Raw genomic sequence first — 11,196 nt, 5'->3', positions numbered from 1 at the left:
ATGTATCGAACAATACAACATTTGTAATTTATTTTATCAACTTTCTTTCTGACGATGCTGTCTGTGTTGAGCGCTCAGTGAATCTGCGTTCGACTACTCCGCCTAGGCTGCACTGTCGAGCGCAGATCTGCTGAGCGCTCAACACAGACAGCATAGTCAGAAGGAAGAGCGCAGGGCAAGCTAGCGAGACAGAAGTTAAGCTCTCCTTGCAACATGAACCTCCCCCACCCTCATTCAGATCTGGCGTTTGGAACTATTTTGGTTTTCATGTGACGTATGACCCTGAAGGTAAGCGAGTCATGGACTAAAGTAAAACAGTATGTTGGATGTGCCACGCAATGCTCAATTACATTGGTGTGAACTAGTGTGTTAGCGCAGTTAGCTCGTTAACGTGTTGGCCGTCTAGCCCCATGCACGGAGCGATCGGCGGTAGCTCGTTAACGGAGATTTGCCGTGTTGTGGCGTTAAGGTCATTTCAACGAGATTAACCTGAAAGCACTAGTGGGAACACAACGAATATGACTGCACATTTACGCCGACATCATCCTAGTGCAAAGACAAAAACAACAAGCATGCTACTAACTTTAGCCGAGTCATTTAGACAGCTGTTAGCACATGATTCTCCTTATGCTGCTGATAATATAGCCCAGAAGAAGCGGATAGTATAGCTTTTATTTTGGAAAGAGACATTTCTCTGTAATAAACTCTCTTTTCCAAAGATGAGTGATTCCTCAATCAGATACAGGGCTCGCAATATCGCTAGCCCGACGTCCCGGAGCTAGCGATTTTTTTCAGTCGGGCTACCAAAATCTATCTCTTCCCTGCCCGTCGGGCTATTGTAGGAAAAATATATGTCAATGCTTTTGCATTCTTTCAGAAATGTAGCTGGGTAATTATGTCATTGGCATCGGTGAGCCACTGTCAATATGTGACATATTGAAGTCGCGTTTGAATTTGCGCTTGTTTTTTTGCTTTCACTTTGCAATCGTGCGAACTGTGTATAGAGAGCGACAGCACTGATCTGTGAGTGATGATAATTTGTGCACCAATTCCTCTGACATCGTCTTATTAATCGTTAGCTTACTATGCAAACATGACAAGTGAAATCTCCCGCAGCTTAAACATGTGAGAGGTTGATCGCGCAGAGAATCGCTGAGCTTATGTGAGTGAGTGTGTAAAAGCATTTCAGTTCTGCTGAGCCAAATAAGACAGGTCAGGGTGAAGAAGTGACAGCCAAAGAAAAGCTTACCACAAAACGGAGAAGTTATGACAAATCAGACTATAAGGCAAAAAGAAAGTGCAGCTTTATGGTTTCATGGACAAAATAATTTCTGTGGCTGCAATATGACGAGCTTGTCATGAACCGAAGTTCCGAGCGCAGGCAGGACCCAGTAGCAGAACACACACACTAGGGTAGGAGCGAATAAAGAAAGTAATTTTTATTGCAACTAAAGGTGTCCCGTGAGGGTAGCCAGAAAAACAACGTATGAAACCAGAAGAAACCGAGGGACCGCACAGGGAACGCCGAGAGCGGGGCTGTGAGAGGCTGTAAAACAAAAAGAGAGACAGATTACTGGGGTGCGGAAAAAAGGCAGCATACGAGGGAAGGTGGAGTGTGCGTCTCACGGTGATAGCCGGGCCGAGTGAACCAGAGGGGGGTGGAGCTCCAAAAGGGGTCGAGACGGCGAAGCTGAATGTGAACCAAATCTCAGGCGGACAGGTGGACAGGCAGGTGGCTCGAAAACAAAAACACGCCGAGTTGTGATCTGGGTACACAGGGAAAAAAACAGTGTTAGGTCCGATGGAGAGTTTGTCATACGAGTTCTTTTCCGCAGGCGTACGTTACCGCTGAGAGGCGACTACGGACTGGCGTGGAGCAGCAGGTAGGGCAGGATTAAATAGTCCACCTGGTGATCGCCTGGGATGGGATGCAGGTGTGGGGTTAGCAGCCACGCTCGTGGGCGTGGACATCCCAGCAGCACCCCGGACGCCGGGCTGCGGACCATGACAGTACCCCCCCCTCAAGGGTCGCCCCCAGGCGACCGGCCGGGACCCCGCCTGCGGAGAGAAGCACGGAAAGCAGAGATGAGACGAGGGTCCAGAATGAAGGAGCGCGGGACCCAGAGGCGGTCCTCGGGGCCGTACCCCTCCCAATCCACAAGATACTGCCAGCCGCGCCCGCGCCGGCGCGCATCCAGGATCCGCCGGACCGCATAGGCTGGATGGCCGCCGACGAGCCGGGCGGGAGGAGGGGGCTCGGAAGGAGGGCACAGGGGGCTGAGGCGGACCGGCTTAAGTTGAGATACATGGAACGTGGGATGCACACGCCGAGAGGCCGGAAGCCGGAGCCTGACTGCCACCGGGTTGATGACTCGGTCCACTTCGTACGGCCCGATGAAACGGGGAGCCAGTTTGCGGGACGTGCCCCGGAGCGGGATGTTCCCAGCAGCCAACCAAACCTTCTGTCCCGGCTGGTAGTCAGGGGCTGGGGCGCGGCGACGATCGGCGTAGTGCGCCTGTCGTTCCTTTGCGCGCAGGAGGGCGCGGCGAGCGCAGCGCCACACACGTTGGCAGCGCCGGAGGTGATGAGGGGCCGACGGGACGGAGAGGGACAGGTCCTCTTCCGGGAAGAGCGGAGGCTGATACCCGAGGGACGCTTCGAAAGGAGAGAAGCCGGTGGAGGACGAGGTGTGAGTATTGTGGGCGTACTCCACCCAGGGCAGGTAAGTAACCCAGGAGGAGGGGTTTTGACTGGCTACGCACCTCAGCATAGTCTCCAGCTCCTGATTAAGGCGTTCAGTTTGCCCATTGGATTGCGGGTGGAAACCGGAACTCAAACTGACCTTGGCGCCGAGAATGGAGCAGAAGGTCCTCCACACTTGTGAGGTGAACTGGGGACCGCGATCGGAGACAATGTCCAGGGGAATTCCGTGGAGCCTGAAGACTTCCGTGACTAACGCTTGGGCAGTCTCAGCAGCCGAGGGCAGCTTGGCTAGCGGGACGAAGTGGGCGGCCTTAGAAAACCGATCCACAACGGTGAGGATGACACATTTTCCAGAAGAGGTGGGGAGACCGGTAACAAAGTCGAGCGAGATGTGAGACCAGGGCCGGTGGGGAGTAGTGAGTGGGTGGAGCTGGCCCATGGGATGTTTCGTGGATGATTTATTACGAGCGCAGACGGCACAGGCAGACACGTAGTCCCTCACGTCCCGTAGTAGCGATTTCCACCAGAAGTGTCTGCTGAGGAGGCGCGCCGTTCTGCTCACGCCCGGGTGGCACGCGAATCGTGCTGTGTGGATCCAGTGGATGACTGCTCCCCGGGCGGCGGCGGGAACGAAGCGCCGTCCTGGCGGTCCAGTCCCTGGGTCAGGGTCCCCCGGGAGCGCTTGGCGAATGGTCTCCTCAATCCCCCAGGTGAGAGCACCCACCACGCAGGAGGCAGGCAGGATGGTGGCGGGGGGGTGCCTCGCTGTCGGGGGAATACAGACGGGAGAGCGCATCGGGTTTGATGTTTCGTGACCCGGGACGATAGGAGAGTGTGAAGTTGAAGCGGGCGAAGAATAGGGACCAGCGAGCTTGACGGGGATTTAACCTCTTGGCGGTTCTAAGGTACAGTAGATTTTTATGATCCGTCCATATAACGAAGGGCTGTTCGGTCCCCTCCAGCCAGTGACGCCATTCCTCCAATGCGAGTTTTACCGCTAGGAGTTCCCTGTCGCCGATGTCGTAATTCCTCTCCGCGGGGGTGAGTCGGCGTGAGAAAAAGGCGCACGGCCGGAGTTTGTTCAGGGGCCCAGACCGCTGGGAAAGAACCGCCCCGACTCCCGCATCAGATGCGTCGACCTCAACAACAAACTGTTTAGAAGAGTCAGGATGGGTCAGAATGGGTGTGGACGTGAATAATCGCTTCAATTTAGCGAAGGCTGCGTGGGCCTCAGGGGACCATGTGAAAGACACCTTGGGTGAGGTGAGTTGGGTGAGAGGCGCGGCCACCTGGCTGTAGTTTCGAATGAAACAGCGATAAAAATTCGCAAACCCCAAGAAGCTCTGAAGCTTCTTTCGTGTCTCCGGAACCGGCCATTCCAATATTGCTTTGATCTTCACCGGGTCGGTCTTCACCTGCCCACCAGCGAGGATGTAGCCCAAGAAGGAAATGGATGAGGCGTGGAACTCACACGTTTCCGCTTTTACGTACAGTCTATTTTCGAGCAGCCGTTGTAGCACGCTCCTCACATGGATGCGATGGTCCTCGAGCGTCTTGGAGAAAATCAAAATATCATCCAGGTAAACAAAAACAAACACGTTCAGGAAATCCCGTAACACGTCGTTGACTAGGGCTTGAAAAACCGCCGGGGCGTTCGTTAACCCGAACGGCATCACTAGATATTCAAAATGCCCTAGTGGGGTATTGAAGGCGGTCTTCCACTCGTCGCCTTCACGTATCTGTACCAGGTGGTAGGCGTTCCGCAGATCTAGTTTGGTGAAGACCGTAGCTCCCTGGAGTGAGTTAAAAATTGAACTAATGAGTGGGAGGGGATATTTGTTTTTGACGGTGACGTCATTCAGCCCCCTGTAATCGATGCATGGGCGGAGCGTCCCGTCTTTCTTTCCCACGAAGAAAAAACCCGCAGCCATGGGAGAGGATGACGGCCTAATACGTCCTGCAGTTAGCGACTCCTGGATGTAATTCTCCATGGTTTCTCTTTCGGGGCGAGACAGGTTGTATAATCTGCTAGAGGGCAGCGATGCACCCGGGAGCAGATCGATAGCACAGTCATATGGACGGTGAGGCGGGAGTGAGAGCGCCTCATCTTTACTGAACACCTGCTGGAGATCGTGATAGTCGGGGGGCACGGAAGAGAGGTCCGGCGCGGGTGGCGGGGCGGGCCTCCGTTCCGTTGAGGCGGAGGGAACGGCTGACCTCAGGCAGTTCGCCAGACAAAACACACTGCAGCTCGTGATACTTTTTCCGGCCCAATCTATGTGTGGGTTATGTCTCTGTAACCAGGGGTAGCCTAGGATAAGCGGGGTGTCAGGAGCAGGAAAAGTGAAAAAGGACAGCTGCTCTTGGTGGTTACCTGATGTGATTAACCGTACAGGCGCGGTTTGGTGAGTTATGTATGCAAACACTTGGTTGTTTAATGTAGACGCAGGGATGGGCGGTTCGAGTGGAGTAAGAGACACAGCTAGCCTCTTAGCCAGCTTCTCATCCATAAGGTTCTGTTCCGCCCCGGAGTCCACTAACGCGGGGCATGTAAAAGTCTGATTAGAAGTCACGATAGTAACGGACAGTAACAATCGGGGTCTAGTAGTGCTTAGAGTGCTGCCCACCCGTATCCCCGGACTCACCGGTGGGCCGGGTCGTTTGGGCGGACCGGGCAAACAGCGATGCGGTGACCGGGCCTCCCACAGTACAGACATTCTCCAGCCCGAAATCGGCGTTCCCTCTCCTCCGGAGAAAGCCGAGAGCGTCCGATCTGCATGGGTTCAGGCGGGGGCGGCGACGGAGAGCGCGCACACGCAGCTGGGGGCGGGGGCGGAGAAACGCGAAACCCGGGGCGCAATACGGAGCCCATAGGCTTAGACCGCCGCTCGGCATCCCTCTCCCGCAAGCGTCTGTCAATCCTACGGGAGAGGGAGGCCAATTCATCAAAGGATCTGGTCTCCTCGTGAAAAGCTAGTTGGTCCTTCATCTGGTCATTTAACGACCGTAAAAAAAAACCACGAAGAGCCGAATCGGGCCAACCCACGGCGACCGCTCGAGTACGGAATTCAACTAGGTACTCCGCAATACTGCGCCGCCCCTGACGGAGCCCCAGCAACTTCTGCGCGGCATCGTCCTCCGATACCGGAGGGGAAAACGTAGCCTGGAACTCCTCCAGGAAGTCATCGTAATCGCAATCACGAATGGGGTGAGAATTTAAGTAGGCTTCAGCCCATGCTAGAGCACGCCCCCGTAACAATCCCACGAAGTGGGAGATCTTAGCAGTATCCGTGGGGAACGCGTGAGGCGTGCGACTGAAAAACAAGGAGCACTGGAAAAGGAACCCCCCACACAGGTCCAGCTCCCCGTGGAAGGGTTCCAGCGGCGGAGGCGACACGCCGCGGTGCACGGGGTCGGACGGCCTAGTTTGTAATTTATTCTGAGTGTCACTGAGCTCTTGACAACGGTCTTGGAGAGACTGGAGCCGCTGATCGTGGCGACCGAGGATAGCGCCCTGTTTATTAATAGCGGAGCGGAGTGGATCTGCTGGGTCCATACTGGCCAGTCCGTACTGTCATGAACCGAAGTTCCGAGCGCAGGCAGGACCCAGTAGCAGAACACACACACTAGGGTAGGAGCGAATAAAGAAAGTAATTTTTATTGCAACTAAAGGTGTCCCGTGAGGGTAGCCAGAAAAACAACGTATGAAACCAGAAGAAACCGAGGGACCGCACAGGGAACGCCGAGAGCGGGGCTGTGAGAGGCTGTAAAACAAAAAGAGAGACAGATTACTGGGGTGCGGAAAAAAGGCAGCATACGAGGGAAGGTGGAGTGTGCGTCTCACGGTGATAGCCGGGCCGAGTGAACCAGAGGGGGGTGGAGCTCCAAAAGGGGTCGAGACGGCGAAGCTGAATGTGAACCAAATCTCAGGCGGACAGGTGGACAGGCAGGTGGCTCGAAAACAAAAACACGCCGAGTTGTGATCTGGGTACACAGGGAAAAAAACAGTGTTAGGTCCGATGGAGAGTTTGTCATACGAGTTCTTTTCCGCAGGCGTACGTTACCGCTGAGAGGCGACTACGGACTGGCGTGGAGCAGCAGGTAGGGCAGGATTAAATAGTCCACCTGGTGATCGCCTGGGATGGGATGCAGGTGTGGGGTTAACAGCCACACTCGTGGGCGTGGACATCCCAGCAGCACCCCGGACGCCGGGCTGCGGACCATGACAGAGCTAAATAACCAGGGCTGCACATAAGTGGTCCGCAGGTGCGCATTCGCTGTCAAAATAAAAAACACGCACAAGGGTTAGGGTTAAATTTAAAAACTGTACTTTTGAGTTAAAATATATAATTTATAATTTTAATAATTTTATATAATTTTAATAAATGACAAATTAAAAATGCATGAACATTTTTTGTATCGAAAAAATATCGAACCGTGGCACCAAAGTATCGAACCGAACCGAACCGTGAATTTTGTGTATCGTTGCACCCCTAATACATATGTATAAATGTGCTATGTGTGCCAGTAGCTTCTAGCTAAATTTCATGTGGTCCTTTATGATACTCAGGTAACAATAAGTGCAACATTTGGTTCTTTCAATATCTGTTAATAAGTCTGTAAATAAACTGCAGCGAATCTCTGTGTGTCAGCATCAGCTGCTGTTAGCAGTGGAGCTAAAGCAGCGTTGTGGAGGTGTTTCACATCTGCTACACAAACAGCTCCCGCCTGTCTCGTTCTGACTCTTGCTGAGTTTGGAATAACAATTTTGGGAATCTTTTTTTCCCACTTATTGTGAACTTGACTGATACATTTCCATATTTCAGCTCAACCTCACACAAGATTTGTGACCATAGCTGACAGCAGGATGCAGGACCAGTCCGTCTGCCTTTCAATATAAAGCCTTGAGGCAGCTGTTGTTATATAAACAGTTGCTATATGAGTAAAATGATATTGAACTGAACTGAATATATTGTCGTTGCTCCTTATTATTCTACAAAAATCTAACAATTGATTAAAACACCTTTTAAAGGGGTAAAGGTGAATTTGATGACTTTTGAATATTGATAGTTGTATTTATGTATTTAATTATTCAATATCATGTAATCCATCAGATATATCTTGTGAGCCTTTGGCAGGATCTCACCATCAGATCAGAACCACGGGAGACTTTATTATGTTGTGTTCATAAGAAAGCAAACAGAATTATGAGTGAGCGCACCAATGGTGTGGAAACGTGCAACGAATCAAAGCTGACATAAAAACTGACCTGTCTTCCTAACATGCAGCTCTGTGTATTTTGTGATTTGATATGTTGGGACCAGTGAGTCAAAGGGAAAAACAAAGAACACAATTTCACGTCTCTTTCTGTCTTGTGGGAGCAGATCTCGTTTTATTTGTGGGACTTTGTGTTGAAGCTCGCTCTGATGAAGGGCCTGCTCAGAGTGATGCAGAAATAAATAGGCGAGACCGATGTAGGACTGTCTGTCGATTGATTTTCAGAGGCGATCCTTGTACCATCCTTGGCTCTCATATCATATCTGTCTCCGATGTCAGCCCCCAGATACCCATCAGAGATGAAAAACCCAGACAGAGTGCCATGTAATAGTGCTTTGAACCCAGGGCAGTGGGACTTTTCAATCAAAGCCCAGATGGAACAGCATTATTTATCCTCTCACCAATGTTTCATGGCTTTTGGAATTGAAAAATAAATGGGCACGTTCTCTTTTTTTTTTTGTAGTATCTCTTTAATATAAAATCACACGTTGCAGTGTGTGTGTCAAGAAGCGAGCTTTTGAAAAAACCTCTTTTTTCTTTCCTTTTTTTAAGAAACGCTCAGAAGTTCACCTTCATGACTGTCTTTGTAGTTTCACAGGAGACACTGAGTCATTGTTGAGTGTTATTATCACGTTCTGGCTCTGAAAGCAGCATCATTCACAGCAGCACTAGTTGTGACAACAGAGAATATAAGAGTGATGTCCTCTGTGGGTGAATCTGACGTCTTCCTGCTCAAAATGCACCTCAGACACAATGTAACCACTTTTTATTAAATTGGCTAACAGCTTAAATCAAAGTTTGAGTGAGCGCCAGCAAATTAAATGAACCTACAGTTAACATGCATTTAAAGCCAACTAAATTGCTTCTCCGTTATTCAGCGGGGAGGCCACTGTAAGAAAATGGACGTGAAATAAGAAAGTACTGAATCATGGAAAGAACAAATCACTGAAGCAGTTCCTTCCAGTGAATCTGTGCATGAGTCCCTTTATTGGCCTAGATTGCAGTGCGCTCGGGGTGTGACGGTTCAGCCTCGCCTCATTCACTGCTGCAGCTTTTGAAGTCGGGTCAGGAATACTTGCCCCGTGTTTTGGCTGCATGGCAGCAAAATATTGCTCCGTCTCCCAGTGTCTTCACTTTCACAGACATTTGGAAGCAGACAGCACTGTGTGCCCCCCTGCCACCAGTCTAATGCGGGGCCATGTGGACGATTTTGTGGGAAATCTTTGAAATGGAAATTGGCTGGGAGGAAGCATCATGTTTCTCTCGAAGAAGGAGTGCAGGAAAACAGGGAGGGTGGACGAGGGGCATTTCGGAAGCCCTGCTCACTGCTCGAGGTCACAGAGATGTAATGATGGGCTCGGGATGAGCTGGGGTTTGCCGGAGGATTACCGTCTGTCGTTGGAGCTGGAGCGGCTCTCCAAGGCCAGTGTTTCAATCCCCACAGAGCAGATTTGCTTCCAGTGCCAATGTGAAAAGAGACGGGCAGCACGTGAGGCTCGCTGTGGCGAGCGGCGCCTTCACAGCAAAAGCTGGAGGCCAACAGAAAAAGCAAACAGTGGACTATCTTCATCTTGGGCTGTTGTATAAACTATGACCTGTATTCATAGATACGTGATTAATATTTGATTATGACTCAGAGTGCGATTTATTATGCTAAAAAATGCTTTAACATATAAACAAATGAAACTAATAATATTAAAAAAGATAATAATTAAGTGGAATCTGTGACATTAATTAGTGGGTCAGCTCAACGATACGAACACAGTTTCCTGAGTTGTCGTTAGTCGTGCACATGCTGCCTTATTTATTTGTTCAGCTTTGAAACTGGAGTAACCGAGAGGAAAACAGATGTGGGCGTTCACAGGACTGAAAACACTAAATATCACCATCACGCAGACACAATTAACTAAGCTTCTTCATGTTACAGAAGTTCATGGTTGTATTTAAAATGTTTCTTTTAAGACTTAAAATATGTAAGTTTTACAAACCAGAATGAGAATATATTTATTTACAGTGTTAAAATAAAATGTGAATAGATAAGTGTAAACAAAATGAATGTATACATTCACTATATTATATATAAACGAGCCCATCAGTAATAATTACAAATGATGCTTTAATCACTGCAAGGCAGAAGTAATGTTTTAGTGTGTTCGGGCTTGATTTTATCGCCCTGTACCATCTGCCCGATGGCAGAAATTCAAACAATAAGAAAACAATCTTAACAGAATATTAATAAATAATAGTCAGATGAATACTTTAAGGATATTAAGTACAGATAAATGTGCTCTCCTGTTGCCCATCATGTTAGAGGATCATTTATTGTGTTTTACATTGAACTAAACCTGAACTTCCTGCACTGAGTACCTGCATGTTCCACGTCATCCTGGTCAAAGTGTCTGGACTGCTGAACACTTCCTCCTCTCAGTGGCTCAGATCTTGGCTTTACAGCAGAGTCTGAGGGTCCAGGCAGCTGTAAGCCAGCTGGAGGAGGATATGACATCAGTGACAATGGCAATGCCAGTGCTAGCTGTTTAGCTAACAATGTTTTGTCAGGCACTGGTGTTACACATGCTGCGGTGTTATTTAGTGTGTATCTGTGTCCAGCTGGCATGTTCATAATGGAAAAAGATGCGTGGCTGGAGGCCTGACGGGTCGTAAAGGGAAACGAGGATCACGGTTAAATTTGCCAAATTGAATTTGACACAAAAGTCCTCTGACAAAGTTAATACACAAGGAAGGAAGTCGTCTGCAGTGTACTGAAGAATTCACACTAACTTTGAAGTGCACACATTGGAAAACTATCAAACAAAGACAAACACATTTACAGTATTTAAAATTACTTCTAAGTAAATGATTACTAAGTACAAACAAAGTGAATGAGCCCGTTTAAACTGTGCATTTTGAGACAGGATTTGAGTCCGTGTTGGGAATATTTGGTATGAAGGAACGCCGCTGAAGGCTCCAGAGCTCAAAGTAGGAAAACAGGAGAAAGGGACAGTGAGGCGGAGAGAAGACAACGACCGGAGGGTATTCCTGTTCAACAATCGATTCTCATATTAACATCGATAGTTTAATCAATTTGTAGTTTATCATAAACAGGAGCAAAGTGGAAGGTAACTGTATTATTGGGATGGTCTAAATGATCAGCAGGAACTGTTTCTTCTTCACGTCTCACAGCGATGTCCCAAATATGTAAGTAAAGATGCGCCATG

At 49.4% G+C, this 11,196-nt stretch overlaps 2 long non-coding RNA genes across 2 annotated transcripts; both read right to left on the bottom strand.

The window, feature by feature from the left end:
* Window positions 1-1,370: 1,370 nt before the first annotated feature.
* LOC146691493 (uncharacterized) lies at window positions 1,371-1,989 on the bottom strand. The gene is made up of 3 exons (XR_014915065.1): window positions 1,847-1,989; window positions 1,627-1,766; window positions 1,371-1,546 (listed from the first exon to the last, which is right to left on the bottom strand). It is a non-coding gene; the product is annotated as an uncharacterized LOC146691493 (long non-coding RNA).
* A 4,217-nt stretch (window positions 1,990-6,206) lies between these two features.
* On the bottom strand, window positions 6,207-6,858 carry LOC146691492 (uncharacterized). The gene is made up of 3 exons (XR_014915064.1): window positions 6,769-6,858; window positions 6,549-6,688; window positions 6,207-6,468 (listed from the first exon to the last, which is right to left on the bottom strand). It is a non-coding gene; the product is annotated as an uncharacterized LOC146691492 (long non-coding RNA).
* Window positions 6,859-11,196: the final 4,338 nt, after the last annotated feature.

This window comes from Copadichromis virginalis, linkage group LG15 (genome assembly GCF_057382275.1).
Source record: "Copadichromis virginalis isolate Kocher_CV1m ecotype Utaka linkage group LG15, C_Virginalis_male_GT1.1, whole genome shotgun sequence".
In the NCBI taxonomy this organism is placed as follows: Eukaryota; Metazoa; Chordata; class Actinopteri; order Cichliformes; family Cichlidae; genus Copadichromis; species Copadichromis virginalis.
This window is presented reverse-complemented; position numbering and strand designations above follow the sequence as displayed.